The sequence below is a fragment of the Mustela nigripes genome, chromosome 12 (genome assembly GCF_022355385.1).
Source record: "Mustela nigripes isolate SB6536 chromosome 12, MUSNIG.SB6536, whole genome shotgun sequence".
Taxonomy (NCBI): Eukaryota; Metazoa; Chordata; class Mammalia; order Carnivora; family Mustelidae; genus Mustela; species Mustela nigripes.
This window is the reverse complement of record NC_081568.1, coordinates 116,009,146-116,030,966: the sequence shown is the minus strand read 5'-3', so window position 1 is coordinate 116,030,966 and position 21,821 is coordinate 116,009,146. Positions and strand designations below refer to the sequence as shown.

At 37.1% G+C, this 21,821-nt stretch overlaps 1 long non-coding RNA gene across 7 annotated transcripts in view; it reads left to right on the top strand.

Annotated features, from left to right (window-relative positions):
- The first annotated feature begins 2,067 nt into the window (after window positions 1-2,067).
- LOC132027986 (uncharacterized) overlaps window positions 2,068-21,821 on the top strand; it is a 240,311-nt gene continuing 220,557 nt past the window's right edge. For 6 of the 7 annotated variants that reach the window (XR_009407298.1, XR_009407299.1, XR_009407295.1 and 3 more), the window contains exon 1: window positions 2,068-2,196. This is a non-coding gene — a long non-coding RNA (uncharacterized LOC132027986). The remainder of the gene's footprint in view (window positions 2,197-21,821) is intronic. The other variant, XR_009407300.1, reaches the window with a different exon arrangement.

Genomic DNA, 21,821 nt, shown 5'->3' with positions numbered 1-21,821 from the left:
ACACGTGGGACACTAGCACAGAATACTCCATAACTCGGTACAGTGGGGGAACACACCAGCAGAGGCCAGCGAACACCTGGAGGCTACTACACAGGCCAGAAGTCCTTCCCCTGTCACTATTAGGACAGGAGATCATCTCCTTCTACCCAGATAGCGTCTTGGGAAAAAGAGAGAGTGGGGTAAAGTCCCTTGAGAGGAGAGATTTAGCCTTGCTAGAGAAGGTAAGGCAGTCTTTTTCACCAGCCACTTAAGGTTCAGACTGGGAGACGGGAGCATCTTGGGTGCTGCCGAGGAAGATATGATGAGTTCTGTGGTGGAGCGACACAGCCACACCTCACAAGCTTCTTCTTCAGAATCTCCTGATACTATGAAAGGCGTCATGCTCCTAATTGGTTAGAATAAATGAGAACAAAATTTTTCCACCTGAACCCTTTTTAGAAGGAATATTTAAAATACCAGTCTGTCCTTCTATGAAGTAGAACAGTCCCAGAAAATAAGTTACTTTTGAATTACTACAGTTATGGTTTCATGTGATAGAGAATAGGGTAAGCTAATTTTCAGGAGAAGGTGCTTATAATTATTCATTATTTATGTTATTATGGGAAGGCCTGTGTGGTGTTTTTAAGAACCTATAGAAAACAAGGTCTTGTGTTCTGAGAAGCTGATAATCTAAAGTGATTCATTTATTTGTAAAGTGAGGGTTATTGTAAGAACAAAAGGATAGTCTTTATTAAACTTTATAAGCTAAAGGAGAAGAGATTGTTTCCATCCATCCCTATCTTTCCATAATGCTTTTGTAATGGGAACAAATATTAAAATGATCCGTTCTTGTCAAAAGAGGGCATATTCAGATTTGGGTCACTTAATAAATAATAACAGAACTCCTAGGCTACCCACCCTATTGTGGGACCCTGACCCCAGAGGGGCCATACCAGAGTGAAGTATTCCGAAAGCCCATAAATTACATTTCTATTTTTAAAATTTATTTGTGGTAACTACAACACTAAATTGTATTAAATAATGACTTAAATAAGTAAGATAATAATTTAGAAGTGAAATTGTTCTATGTCTGTGCTCAGATTCCTAGAAACAATGTATACAGACTAGTTATTTGTGTCCATAAATACATGATGATCTCATAATGAGTTAGTATATAGTATTATGCATTAACTTCTCAGATTGCTCGAGTGTCATTTTCTACTGGCTATATTATATTATTGGGTCACCATAATACTAAACTGCAGGAGGTTTTAGCTGATAATTCCTGAAAAGTGCTTACTTTTGAAATAAAAAGCAAGGCAAAAAAAAAAAAAAAATCAAGCCACAATGCTGACTGAAAAAAATATTTATATTTATATTAAACCCCTCAGCTAGATTCTCAGACACATCACTGCTTAAAATGCAGTCACCTGACAAAAACAGTTCTAATTATTACCCCCTTGGGCTAACATTTTTCAGAGTGACTGGCTAAAATGCACTCCAGCTCATAATTTCTGTCTCTGACAGTGGAAGACATAACCTAGTTTCCTCTAATGCAAAAGTCTCTAATCTAGAGGGCAAGACCCTACTCCATATAACACTGAAGGGAGAAAATGCAATTTGAGCACAAGGAAATTGCACACATAGTTTGATAGTTCTACCACTCTCAGAATTTTTTTTTTTCCTCCTCGGGTTTAAATGTCTTGTTTTATTTTATACTAAATTATGACCTGGCTGAAATTGCTATGTTTTCTTTGTCATATTCTAGAAACCTCTTACTATAAAAGTGAAGGTTATACTATAGTTCCATACTTCCATTTTTTCAAGGGGTGGGAATGTTCGCGTTTTGACAGTTCAGCAGTGAAAACATTAAAAGTTACTGTGCTTGCTACAGCAATATTTTTTTCGGGTTGAATAATAGCTCTTTTGTCTTGGCAAATGGAGCATATATACTGCATTAGAAAAAGGTAATTAAATCGTTTTGAAATGACGAAAGTGCAGATTTTTGACTTGGACTAATCAGTAACAGTTTCATTGTTGAATCTACGAACGAACAAACTTGTATGATTGCTGGGAGAGGTGAATTAACCTCAGATTGTTCTGGTTCACTTCACAGGTGGTGGCTGAGAGCGCATCGCCCGGAAACTGATAAGCCGGAAGGCTACAGAAGTTTCAAGGAAGTAAGTCCGAAGTCTTGCAAAGAAGGCGGCTATCAGGGTACGGTACTGGAGCTTTTCATTAACAATTTTTATTTCTGTGAATTGAAGAGACTTTATTCCCTTTCCTATCTCTTTCTGCTGACAGCTGCTGCTTAACACCTTCCTTCCAGCTGGGAGGGCAGCTGGATGGCTGCATACGCGGCTAACGCCAGGATGGCTCCTTAGCGAGCAACCGGGGCATCAGTTTCCTCCTGGAGACTGCACATGTCACCTTCACGTCTCATGCATCTTCCATCATTTATGTGACTCTATCAAGGGGCTCTGGTAGAAGGCACTAGGCTATGAAAGTGCAGTCTAACCGGTGACTGAGAACAAAGGCCGCCTTTAGCTATGAATGATTCACTACAACGGTAAAGAATACTTCCTTTTTTCCTCCAAAATGACTTTGCATCCTAAAGAGTCATTGACTAGGCCTCCACACTTGCTCAAAAAATAAAAATGAAGGAATGGTGTAGAGGAAAGATTTTTTTTTTTTTAAAACCTGATTTTGAGAAACATTTATGGTATTACTAGGCACAGAGATTTGGCAATGTTTTGGGTGAACTTGTAATTTCAGGAGAAACGTTCATACCCAGTAGCTCTCCCACATGCTACAGTAACTTATCCCCCCACCCCCCAGATCTCTCAGCTTCTGTCAGCATGTGTCACGATCTCATCAATCTCATCACTACATATGGAAATGGGGGGGTGCTGATTTGGACGAGATTATTTAAAAAGTTAAGGGACTATATCTGACAGGTACTGTAAAACATCTTGTGTGGTTTATTAACTGGTTTAATCCAATGAGTTAATAAAGAGACTCCATAGTTCATCTCTAGAAAATGAAAACATTGATTTTATTTTTCAATCAGGAAATCATAAACATGAAAATGTTTTTTAAGAGGTACTTGTTTCCCTACGACCCCATATCATCTGTGTCCTTGGGAGCAAGTAAGAATAATGAATAGGAAATATTTTATGCATAACGATATACCCCTGAGATTGGCACTAAAGCGCCCCTATCTCTCCCCTGCTCCTGGCCTGTTTAGGAAACCGACTCGGTCTCAACTAAGGTAACATTGAAAGTATGGAGAGGTTTCAGCCCAGAAACACAGAACGCCATCTTTGGTGCTAATTCAAGGAGTCTTATGGACAGCATTTTGAGGAAACTCAGAGTATAGACGCATTTGGCAGTTTCTTGTAGATATGGAGAGACTTGTTTAGAAGGGCTTATTTCGTACGTTTGGTAATTGTATTTTGAAATTAAGTTGTCAGTAGAGAATACATGCTAAACTTTGAATGCAAGAAAGTAGTTCACAACAAAGAACAATTACATACCGAATACACTATTCTGGAAACTTGTTGAGTATTAAACTTATCCTTATTGATGTTAGTTATAGGTCCACAGGACTCTGTCACCATCTATCCATTGTTCTGTTTTAATATACCTCACAATATTATTCCCAAGGAAATCTGAAAAATAGTAGATTGAAAAGCTTGCTTCTAAGCTGTTCGGTCAGGTCTGACTTTCATAAACTTAATAGTTTCTAAATATTTCCAGATTTAGCTGTACGATATTATCAGAACAATTATGAAATACCTGCAGTAATACTGTGCCAACATAGTCTTTGGTATTTTTAAAAATGTCTCTATTAACTGCTTCAAAACATGGAAGGTACTAAAAATAATTTAAAAATTAACTCAACCAAAATTAATGGCTCATCTACCCAGTATTAGTTTTATACATTGCATTTATTGAGGGCTTACCGTGTTCCAGGCACTTTGGTAAAGCCATATGTGTATTATTCTATTTGATCCTCGAAACAATCCAGTGGAAAAGTTACCACTATTCAGTCCATTTTTATAGATGAGGAAACTGAGACACAGACATGACATGTAACTTGTCCTAAGGTTCTTCGTTGCTGGGTAGAAGCCTTGGTATCAAAACTTAGGTAGGCTGAGGTTGTGTTCTTTGCCCTTACATTTTATTATATTGTTTTTTACTGGTTAATTTTGATTCAAAAACTGTTAACATACAAGATAGTTCTTTCCAAAAAAATGTTTAAAGGGTAAAAATCATTAATAAGGAAAAAAAGATGGCTCTGTGAGTCAGTGGCCATGGCGATATTCCTGTGTCCTCCATCCCTGATCTTGAAGCTTGGTAATAGTGTGGGGAACATGAGGCATCTTCTTCATGGACAGAGCTGCAGAACATACTATTTGCCTGTGGGAATGCTAAATATGAAAGCATGGCATAAATGGCTGAGCAGTTTTATGGAAAATGGGCAATTTTATATTTTTTCTCTTACAGGTTAGTAAGATTTCTTCATTATAACAAGAGACTATGGTATGTTTAATGAAAATACTGACTTACATATATCCAGGATAATATTATATAGTGAAATTACATATTAAAATAGATTTTTTTGGAGAAATGACATCATGCTTTTAAAAAAATACATACTTTTTGATTCAAGTATAAAATAAATCCTCTGATGAAAATTACTTGGACAAAACTGAATTCAGGTTAAAAACTGTGAACCATGAGTTTTCCAGGAAGAGTTTTATTTTGACCTAAATGTTATCTGAGAGATGAACTTCAAGCTTGATACATTTTTAACACTACAGAAGCGCTGTGGCCTCTCGGTGGGTGTCAGGGAGGAAACACTTGAGGAGGCCTTTATCTACCAGCGTTCGGCCAAGGGGCCCAGCAGCCTGGGGTCTCACTGGTCTATTCCTGATCCTCTCTTAGCAGAAAGGACAGAAAGCAGGAAAAGTGAAAGCTACTTCTGAACAGATTACTTTCAATGTAGAGGCAATTAATATTCCCAATTCTTTTTTTGGTAATAACATGCAGCTACCAAAATCTTGCTAAATTTTTTTGTCAAAGGTGAGAAAATGTGTAATGCTATTGTTTCTCACATTTGTTTTTGGAGGAAAAAAACCCAATTTTTATTTTGTCATTAGAGCCTGTTAAATAAAATCCCAGTAAAATCCATGTAAACAAATCTATGCAAAGCAGTGAAAAGAAAATATTTGCATAAGTGTCCTATTAATGAAAGCTAGTTTCCGAGAGTTTGAGATTCACATTCTTCGATGTGTTTTGCTTACCTTTCCTATCTAATTTATATGGTCATATTGGGGATATATTTAATGCGTGTATGCACACACATATATCGCAGAAAGTAGTTTGAGTTTTTAATTAGTAAAGATTTCAGAGGTCAGCAGTTACCCTTTTCATTTAGCATTTCACTTCAGTCTCGTATTACTTGCGTTTTCTGCTCACTTCTGTATAGACCACAGTAAACATTTGGAAGGCATTTTGTATGGTAAGTTTGTGTATTGCAATTTTTGAGCAATGCAAACATCCCCCTTAAATAAACGAAAACAGATCCCAGAAAGGGTATGCTTCCAACACATTCCCCAAAGATCTGAGTGCCGCTGTGCATTCTTGCTCAATTTAAACAAACTAAACTTCAGTTAGTCTCCCCTCCCCTAATGGGCACCCCCACTGGGAACATTGTTAGGTTACCACCATGGACAAGGCCTCAGTACAGCTGGATCTGTAAACAAGACCATAATCCGCATGAAAGAACTCTCAGAGTTTTGGCAGCACTCGCAGTGTTGTTAACATATTGTGCCAAAGCAATAACAAAGCCATCATTTTTAAGTTTGTTCACGGATTTGTATTAATCAAGAAATTTTCCAGAAATTACTTCTAAATGAGGAACCTTCCAGAAAGTTACCATTTGGCAAGAAGGCTTCCAGATGCCTTTTTTTTTGCTTATCTGCAACATATTCTTCCAAATAAATTACAAATTTGTGGAAGTTTAGTCGAGACAGAAAACACATTGCTGCTGTGTTGGCGGAAGGAGGCTCCCTTCAGTTCACTCCCTGCTTCATCAAAGCCTGGCTAGTGCTTAGGTCATTTTTTTCTTATTAGGAGGAGGAGGAGGAGGCCAGGCCATCTAACTTGGCATTCTGGTGATAAACATTAAGTATTGATATTTGGATCAGAAAAGCAATTATTAGATTACAGTCAGAACTGCACACTAAGCATTTAGGAAGAGACCAGGAGAAGGCTGTTGGACCTTTGTTGGAATTTAGTTGTTGGTTTTTATTGGCATATTAGGCGATTGATTCTCGCAAATTCAATCTTTTCCAATTTAGACCTTATTTTTAAAACTTGTGGACAAGCAGGGCTTCTGCAAACTATTAGTCTGCTCTATAGGAAAAAAAGGGGAAAGAGGAGTATATAGCAGCGCACTTGGACATGAGTAGTGGGACAAACCTAAAAGTTTTGATTTTCAACATTTTCCTTAGTCTTTAAGTACTTAGAAGACTAGTTTTTCATGTACAACTCAAGTGATTAAAACAGTCCTGGGTGCGCGTGCTAAAAACTGAAAGTGCATCTCAGTACGTGATTCAGCCTGAACGGAGGGTACCTATGGGACTCCGGGGAGGGTTAACTGTGTACAAGCTCGAGACTGTCTGTCGGGAGGTGAGGACCCATAAGTGAGTCTATCACCAATGGTTTGTATAGAGTTTTGGTTGTATTTCGTCATTTATTCAGGTCCGTGATACCTTCTGGATGACATTTATTTTTGTTACAACAAAAGAAACTCTTTAAAGTAACGACTAATAGTAAATAAGCCCTTTCTCCAGCCCCCAGCCTCCAAGCTACACATCTTTCCTGTTTCCTCCTATGGTGCATTGTTTAAAGCACCAATATATCGTGTTTATATTCTGCCTTGGTTTAGAGTTACTTGTGTTCATTTCTTCCTTTCCCTTTGAAAATGTAATGTTCCTGGATGTCTCTCTCAATATCTAATACGGTGCTTTGTACGTAGCAGACTTTGACTTTGCATGAATGCTTATGTAACTGATTTCAAGAGGTTTATTGTTTCTCTAAAAAAAAAAAAAATCCTTCTCTGAACAGATAGCACTTTGGAAGCCCCTTTAAACTGTAGAGAGCACCAGCGTTCTACTGGGTCAGTTATCGCTGCAATTGAATGAATAATACTTCCAATAGTCTCCTGGAAAACACCTCACTTAAGGGAGGATCTATAGTATATGATAATTAATAAACACTACAAGGGCATGAAATAATGACAGAATCATAGTTTTGGTTTTAAAGTATAAAATTGTTCTTCAAGAAACAAAACAGCTAGCCAAGTCATTCATAATCTCTTCGGGAATCAGCATACTGTCCCCAAAGAAAGTATACTTGAATTTTTCCCAAGTATTTGACTATATATTATTGTTGTTTATATCTGATATATTGATGCTGATCATATTTATTAGTCTTTCTCTAAAGACTATGTATTTACTCTGTTTTTGAATTACCTCATCTTTGAATGGTTGATTGCTGTATGAGATTGAGTGCATTTACCTAATTTTGAAGAGTGCTTTCATCTGAGAACACCCTTGTGCCTGTGGATTGTGACCCAGTGATGTGGTGACTTTTGTTTTCTATCAGTCTATGGCCAAACTGCATTACTCATGTGGTTATGTTGGTTTAAATCAACCAAAATAAATTTTTATAAGTCTTTTAAAAATTTGACTGAAGGTGAAATAAATCAATAGTTTGGAAATTACCCTTTCTTTACTACCAATAGAGACTTGGAAAAATTAATCAGATAAATACATTAAAATATTTATTTCAGCCAATTGGACATCTTTAATCATACCCTTGAAATCTCTTTACTTTGACATTATTTCTTTATTTTTAGAAAAGGAATTATTTAATCTTCTTTTTTTTTTTTAAAGATTTTATTTATTTATTTGACAGAGAGAAATTACAAGTACACTGAGAGGCAGGCAGAGAGAGAGAGAGAAGGAAGCAGGCTCCCTGCTGAGCAGAGAGCCCGATGCGGGACTCGATCCCAGGACTCTGAGATCATGACCTGAGCCAAAGGCAGCGGCTTAACCCACTGAGCCACCCAGGCGCCCGAATTATTTAATCTTCTCCTTGAAATTCGTAATACTTAATTCCCAAACAGAAGCCACTGTAGATTAAGATCTATCTTAAGGGGTAAATTCGAGAGACGAACTAGGGAAAAAAAAAAATAGCAGGGGATACACAACAAATGCGATCTAAGTTCTACCAGCTGCATATTCTCAGAGCTGTGCTGATCCAAGTGCCCTTGTGGATGGTCCAGGAGAAGGATTCCTTGTGTGCAGGGAAGGTCAGTGGTGCTGACAGGGTGTCATTTGGTGCTTGATTCACAAACATTTAGGGTTGCCTTAGCCATTTTTAGGTAAGATCGGTTATTTACTAGAAAGGGCAATAAGAAAATAAATAAATATTGTTTTATAGTCCAGCAATGTTAAACTAAAGAAGCTCTCTCCAGTAAACAGCAGTTCGCAAAAGCAGATGTGAAGCCTCTAGTTGTTTCTTACGAATTCAAAATGTAAAAATGAGCCCTGCAAAGCTGAGAACTCTGGCACAACCATGTCAGTTAACAAGACAGATAGTAGCTCCCTATCTCGGTTGCTTTTTCCTACCTGACATCTGGTATCCCTTCACAATTTTTACTTTCAAAGATGCTTTAGGAGTTTTGCTTTAAAAGTGATAACCATAAAATGCTTGCCTGCATACTCTAATCACAATTTTGGGAAAAGTGTGAAAGAGGGACAGTTTTCCATGCTACTGATTACACTGTTTGGTTAACGTTATTGGAGGGTTCAAGAGTCTGTCAGAAAGGTCACATTGTAGAGAGAACTCAAGGTGCTGATTATAGAGAGTAACTAGGGATAATGGAGAGAAATGTAAGTAGGAAGAGGGGACAGCTCTGGTTGACAATAGCAAAGCATTATGCTGATGAGAGAAGACACGTGAGCATACACAACAGAACACACAACAGCATGTATACACATATCATGAACACTCTCATTCCCTCTCTCTGGCCAGTGGAAGATGAAATTCACCCAGGAGGGAGAAGCCACTGAAAGGTTAACAGTACCAATAAGATGGAGGCTTGCCTTTTGTTCAGGAAAGGAAAGTCTTCTAACTGTAGTAATTCAGAAGGTTTAATTAATCCATTGTTCATGTTATTTATTTATTTTTTTAAATCAGTGTGGACTAGTAGAGTGATACAAACATACAAGGTAAAGTTCCTAATAAAGTATTTCTGTGGTACTCTCCTAGCTTGATACCAAGCTCCTTTTAGTTAACTGATTAATTAATTCCTATATGCTGGGTACTTTATTTGGGCAATAATTTGGCCCAAACAGAGAAGGTCTCTGCCTTTTTGGAATCTATGGTTTATTTGGGGGAGCAAGCAATAAGCAAGTAAATTGTATTTAAATACAAATTATGGTAAGTACCAGTCTTATAAACTCTGATCTAATTTTTATAACTTACAAAGAAAGTTGTGCTTATTTTTGTGAATTTCAAGTTCTGCTCCTTCCCATTTATTATTAACATTTATTCTGTACTTCTAAGCACTGTGTTAAATGCTTTATGCATTGTTTGATTTAATATTTACAATTAATTTAAGGGACATGTACTATTGTATTTATACAGTATGGTTAAATAATGTTCCCAAAGACATACTACTGATTAGAGAAGGGACTAAATTCAAACCTGGGGCTGTTAGTGTGTCAAGCTTTTTCTCTTAAGAGCTTTGCTATACTACCTCTCTGGTTAAAGGATAAGACCTATGATCCAATATGCTAATATTTCTAATTAGTTGCTACTCTGTCGTATATATTTAAATGTAAGAACATGCACAAGGAATCAACAAGGGAAGAGAATTTCTCTACCCTACCCAGGGTCATCTTTACTATTTCTCTCATCACACAGCTGGGCTGTTGAATGTTGCTATAGAAAATCACAAAACTATTCTGACTGGATCTGTACAGAGTCATGCTTTCTAATTTTATGGCTGCTCACAATTCTTTTGCTGACTCCCTATCACATTTCCTACAGCAGCATTTCCACCCCATCCTCCATCTCAGCAAAAGCCTTTATTTCTGGCTTGACTGATTAACGTTTGGAAGTGTGTTCTATTGGAGAACTCTTTTCCTGGTCCTCTTTGTTTTCATGTTTTGCAGGAAGGAACAGTACTGGATGATACTTCCTGTTCCCCCCCGGTACTCTTACCCACGAGAATGAGTGATTTAGTTGATAGTGCAAGTAGACTCTGACATCCACAAGTTCACATTCTTTTATTGGGCAGGTTGTATGCTTCAATTAGCTGCTTCCTTTGCTTACCCTTCTTCTACGTCTTCCAGAGAAGCCTGAATGTATTCTCTTCTCTCCTTCATGTGACTGTTTACCAGGGCTGGCAGAGACCAGCCGGGCATCTGTTTACATACCACAAAGTCCACATATGTCAATTTGCTGTGTGGCTCTTACTGATCTAGGTTCACAGGGGAGGAAGGGGGTCTAAAGATGTTTTTTAAAATTTTTATTTACTTTTTAAATTTATTTTCAGTGTTTCAGAATTCGTTGTTTATGCCCTACACCCAGTGCTCCATGCAATACGTGCCCTCCATAGTAGGGTCTAAAGATTTTTAAGACTATTCAGGTCTTCAAGGACCTTACATACTGTTTGGCAAATTGAAGCCAGTAACAGTAAAAGAAGGCTTATGCCTATAAAACATATCTATGTTTCTAAGAAAACACACAGACTATAGAATTCCAGAGCAACTAACAATAGTCTGTGTCAGCCATGTGAACACCAGAGTATGGAATTCCAGAGAAATAAGAGATCACTCTAGTGGAGATGATCAAAAGGAAAGGTCCCTTTCAATAAGATGATCAGGAAAACATTCCAAATTCTCTACAGTTTAAATACTCTAAACTTACTTGAAATTATATACCACCATTCCTCCATGAGAACGGGAAATGGTGCCTTCTCTGTTTCAATTAATCTTTATAATATTATGAGCTCTGAGGAGGTATTCTTAGGTCCATTATATGGACACAGAGCTGCCTAGAAAAGTCCTGAGAGGTTAAATAATGTACTTAAAGTCACATGGTTAATAACTGGTAAAAAATAAAATCCCAAATTTGACTCTTTTGATGTTCATGGTGTTTTCTTAAAACAAGGGCACTTTTCCAAGCTGGTGTGGGATAAAGGACTCTGGATAAGATTAGGAAGGTCAGAGTTTGAATATTGGATCTGCTATTTGACATGTGTGATCTTGGACATTTTACCTCCCTACTCTTCATTGTCTTTTGTAGAAATAGAGGTAAAAGAAAAAAAAAATCCCACCTACTTCGAGAACTTTGGAAAAGTAAACACAAGATAACCCATCCGTTTTGTAGTGTTCTGACCTAGAACTTTATTTCACCTAAGAGCTGTGTAAGTAACCACATTTTTAGCAGCATGAACAGAGACTGGGTTCCCTGGAACCAGACTGTGAGATGGTGAGTTGCATGGCCAACTTTCACTGGAGAGTGGTCTTGGGCCACGTGTTTAAAGAAGTAAAGAAGGAAGCAGGGTAGTATTGGGTAGAGTGAGCAGCTGGATGGCCGTCTGATCATGGCAGGATCCCTGAGGCTGGATAGCTCTTCAGAGGACTCAAATCAAGGCAAAGGAGCCTTTAGTTTTGTTTCCCTCAATAAGCCAGTCATTGGCTGTGAGTTGCCTCTCTCACCTTGGGTAGGGGAGGTCCCTGCAGCTGAAGGCAGTCCCCAGTGAGGGGTGTTACTGTTCATAGAGATGTTTCCGACAGCCTGAAGTGGGTGTATCAGTCCTCAAAAAGGACATCTGGGTAGCTCTACCTGGTAGCTCTACTGCAGGATCCACTGAAAAAAGATGAAACCCTCAGAGCCCTACCGCCTCTGTCATGTTCTCTCCGTGCTCGCTCCTGTTTCTTTGCTCTTCCACCCTTATGCTTACTGTGCAATTGGCACTTTCCTCCCTCCTTGAGTTGCCACTGCAAGGCTATGTCTTACATCTCTGAGCTTCCTGCTCTGAGGAGAGGGCTGACACGTGGTAGAAAAAGCTCTGTTAATATTTGATGTTGGTGACGCTAGTGGTGGTGATGATATACCAACTGTCCTGCTGGGGACTGAGGAGTCTGGGAAAGAAGATAAGGCCTGATTGATTTTATTTGCCAAATATATAATCATAGACTATAAACTAAAGGATGTGAAAGAATTGCTATAATTACCAAAGTACGTTAGACACACAGAAGTGCTCAATATATTTCTGGAGAGTGGATGAGGAAGAAAATGAGTCAGAAGACAATAAAGGGGGCACATGGCTGGCTTTCATTCTGAGCATAACTCAGGCTCACTTTGGACATGGACCGGGAAGTCAGAAGGACTCCCTGGAGATGGTGGTCTTGAGTTGGGCGTGACAGTATGGGTAGAATGGGGGTTAGAGAGGGAGGCTAAGGCGGACGTGTTGTGGTAGGTCCAGGAATCTTCTATGGCAGGAGAATCTGACCTGAGGGGTTTGAGTATGCACAGGGGCAAGGAAGGACACTTGGCTTGCCCGGGGTGAAGTATATTTGGGAGTGGACTGCCGGGAGCAAGGCTCAGTAAGTAAGGGGACTGGAAGAGATTGTGAAGGGCTAGCGAGACTGACAGTATTAAGTCATGATGGGGTCCTTATGTGGGGCGTGAAAAATGGAAAAAATGTATTTTTAAGAAATAGCTGGCTCAGAATGGATTGGAGGGGAAATCAGTGAGAGTCAGAGTGACCAGACAGAAGGCTGCAGGGGCATTTAAATGTAAGGGATGAAAGGCTGAACAAAAGTGGTTGAAGACAGAATCGAGCATAAGGGTGGAGGTGAGGAGTTAATCTCCAGGAAAGAAAAATATGAATCAATAACATGCTGATTTTTCCCATTTTTTTATTCCTTAAATCTAAAAATGTTGCTAAGGACCAGTGACAAAAGGACTTCAAATTTCTGAAGTATTTATTATCTTTTTAAAAAAGTTGATGCCACGATCCACAATACATCTATGGTTTTAAAAATACTGAGACTTACCTGTACAGCACAACCACAGTGACTGTTCTGACTTAACTGACTAGGCTAGTTAAATGCTAACTCAGTCCTTTCACTCAAAGGAGCCGCTGAGTATCTGCTCCTTGTAGAACTCCTCTGTTAAGTGTGTTCACATTGTAAAGTGACCAGTTAAACCAATCACTCGATTTAGCCCAAACATTTAAACCAACTGTCCAGCATTACTTATCTCTATTTCTGTCCCTCCTTCCCTACCTATGATACCTAATCTACCTACCTACCTACCTCTATCAGCAAAACTGAAGTTAGGTGATTTATTTCCTGAGCTAACTTTGTAGTGATTTGTTTTTGCCTCAAGGCAGGTCTGGTACAATGTGACCTTGGTTGAAAGAGGATGTCTCTCATAAGTGCGGACACGATGAGTGATGTATGTGGAATTTATCATAAATATATCAACTCTGATATTATTTTATAAATGCAAAGTATATCAGAATTCTTTTTTTCTTTGTTTTTCATCTGTTCTAATTTAAATTGTATAACTTCACGAAACAAAAACACATGAGTCTACTTAAAAAGTGTCTATCCTGACTGAATCCTTAATTTGGGGCTACCTAAAATTCAAAATTTATTCTTTTTGTATGTCTATACATTTTTCAACGTAACCATCTGTGCCTATTAATTAATTAATTACATTTTTATAATTTTTATCTGTTTTATCCCATTACTATTTATATAAGATTAACATATCTTAAAAATTTATTGACTCTGTAGCAAAATACAATGTTTGAGATTATACTCCCAATTCCTTTCTTGTCTTAGATCGCTAGGCAGATAATTTGGAAGGGAGAAGCATAGTTTTCTCCTTCATGTTTCTTGACGTATCTAGTCTTTGTGTTTAATATTTGAAAAGCTGATAGCCATTACATTGAATTATTTTAAAATTTAACTTTTTATTTTGAGATAATGGTAGATTCACATGCAGCTGTTAAGAAATAACACAGAAAGATCTATGTGCTCTTCAGCCATTTCTTTCAATGGTAACATCTTGAAGCACCATAGTATAATAACACAACCACAATATTTACGCTGATATAGTCAAGTTATAGGATATTTCCATCACCACAGTGATTCCTTGTCTTGTAGTTTCAAAGGCTTAGCTACTTTCCTTCTCTCTTCTCTGTCCTGTTCTCCACTAACCTATGGGGAACGTTTCTCTGATTTTAGCATTTCAAGAATGGCACATAAATAGAATCTTCAGGTATGTAACCTTTTGGGACTGGCTTTTTTCATGCAGTATAATTCTCTGGAGAGTCATTCAAGTTGTTGTTTGTATCAACACATTTTCCTTTTTTATTGCTGGCTAGTATTCTATCTGTAACTGACTGTGAACAATCAATTGAGATAACTCACTACCTTCGGACCAGCCAACTGGCTAGTATTCTAAAGCATGATTATGCCACAGGTTGTTTAAACATTCACCTGTTGAAGAATATCTGGGTTGTTTCCAGTTTTTAGCTGTTAGAATAAGATCGCTATAAATATTCATATATGAATTTTTGTGTCCATATATCTTCATGTCTTTGGCATAAGTGCCCAAGGGGGCAATTGCTGGGTAGTATGGTAATTGTGTTTTTAAAGAAGCTGCTAAACTTCTCTAGTTTGGCTACCCTCTTCTAGGGTAGATGTACGTTTATATTCTCACCAGCAATATATAAATGATCGTTTCTTTGCATTATTGCCAGCATTTGGTATTATCACGAATTTTTTTTATTTCTACCATTCTGCTAGGCAGGTGGTAGCATGATAGTGGTTTAATGTGTACTTCCATAATGGCTAGTGATGTTCAATATTATTTCAAGGGCTTACTTGCCATCTGTAGATTATCTTTGGTGAACTGTCTCTTCATGTTTTTTATCCATGTTTTTTAAAGATTTTATTTATTTATTTGATAGAGAGAGAGAGTGTGTGAGCACAAGCAGGGGGAGCGGGAGAGGGTAAAGCAGGCTCCCCGCTGCACATGGAGCCCCATGCAGGCTGATCCCAGGTCTCCAGGATCACGACCTGAGCTGAAGGCAGATGCTTAACCTACTGAGACACTTAACCTACTGAGCATCCTCTTTTACTCATTTTATAATTGGGTTTTTACTACTGAGTTTTGAGACTTCTTTAGAGTATTCTAGGTACTATTCCTTTGTTGGATATGTGATTTTCAAATATTTTCTTGCATCTCTTGTAAAACGAAAGAAGGTCTCTTGTAAAACAAAAATTAAAAAAAAATTACTGACGTTCCATGCACCAATTTTTAATTTTATGAGTCACTGTTTTTAGTATTAAACCTAAGAAGACTTTGCTGAGCCCTAGCTACTGAAGATTTCCTCCTGTGTTTTTTTCTGAAATTTTATAGCTAAAGTTTCACGTATATGTCTGTGATCCATTTTGTGATGATTTTTGTAGAAGGTGTTAGGTTTATGTCACTTTTTTTGGTTTTGTTTTGTTTCTTGTTTTGCATATAGAGGTCTAATTGCTGCAGTACTAATTGAAAAGTCCATCCTTGCTGACTGAATTTCTTTTGTACCTTTGCCAGATATCAGTTGAGCAAATAAGAGTGGTACTATTTCTGAATTTTTTGTCCTGTTGATCTATGTATTCATCCCCCCAACAATAACATACCGTCTTCATTACTGTAGCTGTCTGGTAAACTCACTATCAGGCAGAGTGATAGTTCCCACCTTACTCTTCTTTGTCAAGATTGTTTTAGCAATTCTCATTTCTTTTTTCCTTTCACATACATTTGAGAATAATATATTTTTAAAAGATTTTATTTATTTATCTCACAGACAGAGATCACAAGTAGGCAGAGAGAGAGAGGAGGAAGCAGGCTCCCCACTGAGCAGAGAGCCCAATGTGGGGCTCGATTCCAGGACCCTGGGATCATGACCTGAACCGAAGGCAGAGGCTTTAACCCACTGAGCCACCCAGGCACCCCTAGAACAATATTTTCTAAATCTACAAAATTATTGCTGGGATTTTTATAGGAGTACATTTGGGGAGAATTTTTAGCATATAAGACCCATGCATATTTTGTTAGATTTACACCTTAGTATTTACTTTTCTTTGAGCAGCTATAAATAGTATTACATTTCTAGTTTCAGTGCATGTAAAGATTCCTAGCATGTAGTAATATAATCTTTTTTCCTGTTTACTTGAGTCCTGCAATCTTTCTGAACTCATTTTTTACTTTGACTTTGTTGTTGGTATTACCGTTTTTAAAAATTCCTGGGGATTTTCTATGTACACAATCATGTCATCTGCAGATAAAGACATTTTTACTTCTTCCTTTCTTATCTATATGCTTTGTCTTTTCTTTTATGGCCTGAGTGGAGTGGGTAGAGTTTCTAGCACTATGTTGAATAAAGATAGTGAGAGGAGACTTTCCTTGCATTGTTCCCAATTTTAGGGGAACACTATTCAGCTTTTTAAAAAATATTTTATGTTATGTAGTTTTTTGTAGTTGCTTTTAATCATGTTGAGGAAGGTTACCTTTATTTCTGTTTTTTTTTTTTTTTTTGACAGTTTTTATTACAAGTCATGTTGAATTGTGTCAATGACTTTTCTGGTTCAACTGAAATGATCACATACATTTTTCTTTAGCTTGTTAATATGGTATATCACATTGATTGATTTTCAAATATTGAACCAGCATTGCACTTCTGGAATAAACCCTACTTGCTCGTGACATATAATTATTTTTATAACTTGCTGAATTATACTTGTTAAATTTTGTGAGGAATTTTTACATCTGTGTTTATAAGGGATATTAACCTGTTGCTTTCTTTGTTTTTACTTTCTTTACTTGGTTTTGGTATCTGAGTGATACTAACTTCAATCAGTAAGTGTTCCTTCCTCTTTATTTTTTGGAAGAGATTTTGTAGAATTGGTGCTAATTTTTCCTTCAAGTTTTGACAGAATTCTCCACTTCACCCTGTGGGCCTGGAGGACTGATCAGGGTAGTTTTTTTAAGTTACAAATTTAATTTCCTAAATAGATATAAGACTACTAAAACTATCTGTTTCTTGTAGGATGAGCTGTGTTAGTTTGTATTTTTTGAGGAACTGGGGAATTTCATCAACGTTGTCAACTTATGTCGAGTTGTTCATAGTATTCTCTTATTATCCTTTTAGTGCCATCAGAGTCTATAGTGATAACTCCTGTTTCATTCCTGATATTGGTAATATACATCTTTTTGGTCAATCTTGCTAGGTGGTTGTCAATATTATAGCTGTTTTCTAAGAAATTGCTCTTTGTTTCATTGGTTTTATCATTTATTGTTTTCAATTTTATTCTTCTCTTATTTTTAATGTGTCATTTTGCTTGATTTAGGTTTGTTTTTCTCTTCTTTTCCTAGGTTCTTAAGACAATAGCTTTAATTATTGTTTGAGATTTTTACTTTTTTCTAGTCTGTGAATAAATTTCCCTCTCAGCACTGTTTTAGCTGTGTTCCACAAATGCCGGTATGTTGTATTTGCACTGGCATTCAGTTCAGTATAATTTTTGACTTACCTCAAGATTTGCTCTTGGATCCATGGATAATTTACAAATAGGTTGTTGAGTTTCACAGTGTTTAGAAGTTTTCCTGTTATATTTCTCTTATTGATTTCTAGTTTGAGTCCATTATGGTGAGAGAACATACTCCAAATGATTTCATTTTTCAGTCTGTTGAAGTCTGTTTTATAGGAACACAATATGACTTGTCTTAGTTTATAATCCACAAGCACCTGAAAAGAAGGTATGTTTAACACATGTCAGTTAGATCCTGTTGGTTGATGGTGTTGTTGAGTTCTTTGTCCTTGTTGCTTTTCTGTCTAGTTCAGTCTGTTACTAAGAGACATGTTGAACTTTCCAATTATGTTTGTGGATTTGTCTATTTCTTCATTTAGTTCCACTAATTTTTGTGGCTTTGCTGTTTGGTGAATGAACATTTGGCATTGTTATATATTTTTGGTAGATTGACCCTTTTGTTATTATATAGTATTGCTCACTATCTCTAGTAATATTCTTTGTTGTAAAATCTAATTTGTCTAATAGCCATAATTGTCTAAGTAGCCATTTCTGTTTTTCTCTGTAATTTGATTGTCTTAAATATTTCCTATAGACACATTTAGAACCTCATTAGACAATGTTCTAATTATTTGCTTTAACTATCAAACATGATTAGAAAAGTCAAGAAAAGAGGATACCCATTTACTCTTTTCCCCCCTCTAGATCTCCTGCTTGTCTTCTACTTTGGGGCACTTTTTATTAAAGTTGCTACTCCACACTTCTTTTCCAGATCTGTAAGTCTTACTGCTTTCCCCTGTTACTAGCCACTATTTACCAGCTGAACTTGTTTTTATTTTTAATGTAAATGTTCACTTATTTAATAGTACCTTTAAAAAAGCATTACTGCATTTAAAATGGTTCTAAAGTTTACCTACAAATAGCAATATAAATTAAAAAAACACAAACTTGAAGTAAATAATATAACATTAGCTATAATACAAATAAGAGTAAATGCGTGTGAGTCAAGTTATGTCACAGTTATATTCACTTGCTTCTGGAAGAAAATGAAATCTAATTATTAGATCTTTAAACAAAGCTAACAAAGATAGTAAAGCCCTGGAATGTAAAAGGGAGATGTGAGAAAGAGCATTCCCAATGAGCTCAAAAAGTTTTGAGACACACATTTGATGTGTACTCTGGTCTGCAGCAAGACCTTGACATTGTCATATGACATTAGGATAGCAAAATAAGTAAAAACAGTGTTTTTATCTTACACTAATTTTTTACACCAAGAGATAGGCTGGAATAAAAGCCAGTTGAACCCTTGACAGTCCCCAAGCAATGTACAAGGAAGGAGTTGCACAAGCATGAAAAAGCAAAACCACAGTAAATCATGTGATTGAAGTAGACAGATGCTGCAGGTGAGTATGGCTTTTATTTTGAATAAAAAACGAACTTTACTTTCATTAACACGACATTACATTGTATGTTTTTCCAAATTTACATTCCTCAGATACAATTTACATGAGGATTTTTTTTGTTTCTAAGTTATTTTATATCTCCGTGTTCTATTTTACTGTGAACTTCAATACAAATGATAAATCTTACTGTTTTAAAGTACCCTGGTTATTTATACAGTAAGGGCTAATGGAAGAAAGAGTTCCAGATCTGTGTCTAGAAAGTTGTGTGGGATGTTACTTGTTAGATCGTAGAGTCTGATTAGAGACCTTTGGGAGTACTCCTTTCTCCCTGGCCTTTTGTAAGCAAAGACCTTGCTCTTTGGGAGCATTTTTCACGTTGCATTTTAATTTATTGATATGCCTTTCTCTCATGAGAGTGTGAGTTCCTGGAAGGCAGGGATCAGCACCTTATACGCTTGTGAGCTAAGCCAATGTATTAGAAGGGATGAATTTTATTGCAAAGTTTATTTATAACATTTTATAAATGGTAATTTTGAGGACATGAATCTGCTCTAGCTAGTTGCAGAAATATTGCTTTATTATCATTTGCAAAGTGGAAATGAACTGTAATATTTATCAATCTATTAACTCATATGTATTTGACACCTACTCTGGGTTCTGCAATCTACTGATCACTGTAGGAATATAAAAATAGTACAAAGCATAATTCTCTCCTCCCAGGAGTCTCTAGTTAGGAAGAGAAAACTAATATATGAAACAATTCAAGTAAATCTAAGCTTATATACAGCCTCGGCCTAAACTAGGTGGGATAGTATGCACATTAGAGGTTCAAAGGAGGGGCAGAGTCCAGAGGACTGGAGGATCAGGGAAGGGTTCCTGGAGTGGATGAGACTTGATTAGGGTCTTGAAGTATGGGGCAGGGTTTGGGTAGATTGAGGAAAAGACTAGTGGTTTTGGAAGAATGAGGAGTTTCTTGAGGAAAGGATTTTAAGTAGGAAATACATTTTTTTAAAATATTTAATTTATTTATTTGACAGAGAGAGATCACAAGTAGGCAGAGAGACAGGCAGAGAGAGAGAGGAGGAAGGAGGCTCTCTGCTGAGCAGAGAGCCCGATGTGGGGCTCAATCCCAGGACCCTGAGATCATGACCCGAGCCAAAGGCAGAGGCTTTAACCCACTGAGCCACCCAGGTGCTCCAGAAATATATTTTTAAATTAAGGAAAAGAAAGAAGAGGTCCCAAGAACCATTGAATCTTTTGAGATATGCTTCCTCTTTGTGATATGATGAGAATCAATCCTATTTCCCGGAAGGATGGTGAGTGACAGATAATGAAAGAGATTCTTTGGTGAGTGGGGGGTCAGGATAATTGTTGTTCCAACCCGATGGGCCATCCTTATTCTAGTCAGAAGAAACTCAGTGAGCAAAGACTAAAGCTTCTAAATGGGGAAGAGATAATCGGAGACTTCTGGGAGAGAGAACACTCAGTAAGGAGAACTACCCTAGGTAGTTTAGCTTGCAAGGGTGCCCAAGGTGACATGAGGGCAGTGGCCTCAAACTATTAAACAATGAACTCATTAAGAAAAGGACTTCTGGTTAAGGATTTATTTTTTCCCCCCAGCCACTGCCAAATACACAGACCCTGGCATGGATAAATATCCTTAAACTTGAAAGATTATGCCCATGTGTAAATTTAATACATCAGTGTTTAATTATGTAAGTCATGTATTTTTGGTATTTGTTTTGAACATGATTTATGAAGTGTTGGCTTGTAGAAAATTGGCACATAGAGATATGTTGAAACAGGTTTAGAATCTTTATCAACACAAATTTTACATAAAATACACATTTTATATATCCTAGTAGTGTTATCCCTCTTTCTAACACATTTAAAGGAGGACACCTATTTTCACGTTGTGGGTCTTAAAGATAAGTAAGAAAAAAAAGGACCCATCAAACAATTCTCTAGGTTTCCCTCGAAAATGTTCTCTCTGCTCCATATGTGCTTTGAGTCTTAACTAAATTAAACTCATGCCTGGACCAATGTCATTTGAATTTTAAAGGTTACGTACATAGAATGTCAAAACAACCATTGAAAACACATTATTGAAGTGAAGGATTGGCCAAGATTATTTCCACGGTTCCTACCACACTTAACATTATCTAATTCTACGAATGAGAAACACTCTATCTACTGCAAACGGCTCGGTTTACACTTTGCTAAGCAACTGGTTGACTAGCTTTCTTGCCTAGGTTCCAGATTCTTTGGGGATGCAGGCACAACCTCTCGCAAAGCAACAACCCCCTTGAATCACAAGTTGATCACAAAGTAATTGTGGTAGCAAAGCGATGCGCGAGGCAGCTGCTCCTCTGCCGTTTATCTGCGCGCCACATGTTTGCATGAAAAATTGGTTAAGCGCTTCATACTTGGAACTTGTTTTGTCTGTAACTTTGGGAACAAGAGAACTTGTATCGCCAAGTTTAGAATGGTCTTGAATTTTATGGCTGCTTCAATTTGTATCCAAATTTGTGTCATCTGGATTTCACTCTGGTCGTGCTGGCAACACATGACTTTCTGGTTCTGAGACAGACTAATTAAAAGGTGCATCGTCATCACATTGCTAACCACGCATTTTAGGGAGCTAAGTGTAAATAAATCAAAATCATGTGCAATAAATTTACTGAAAAATACACGTGAATTTAAAAACAAATGGAAAAAAAAATCGGTGCCAAAATGACCTGTTTCTTTTCTCAAA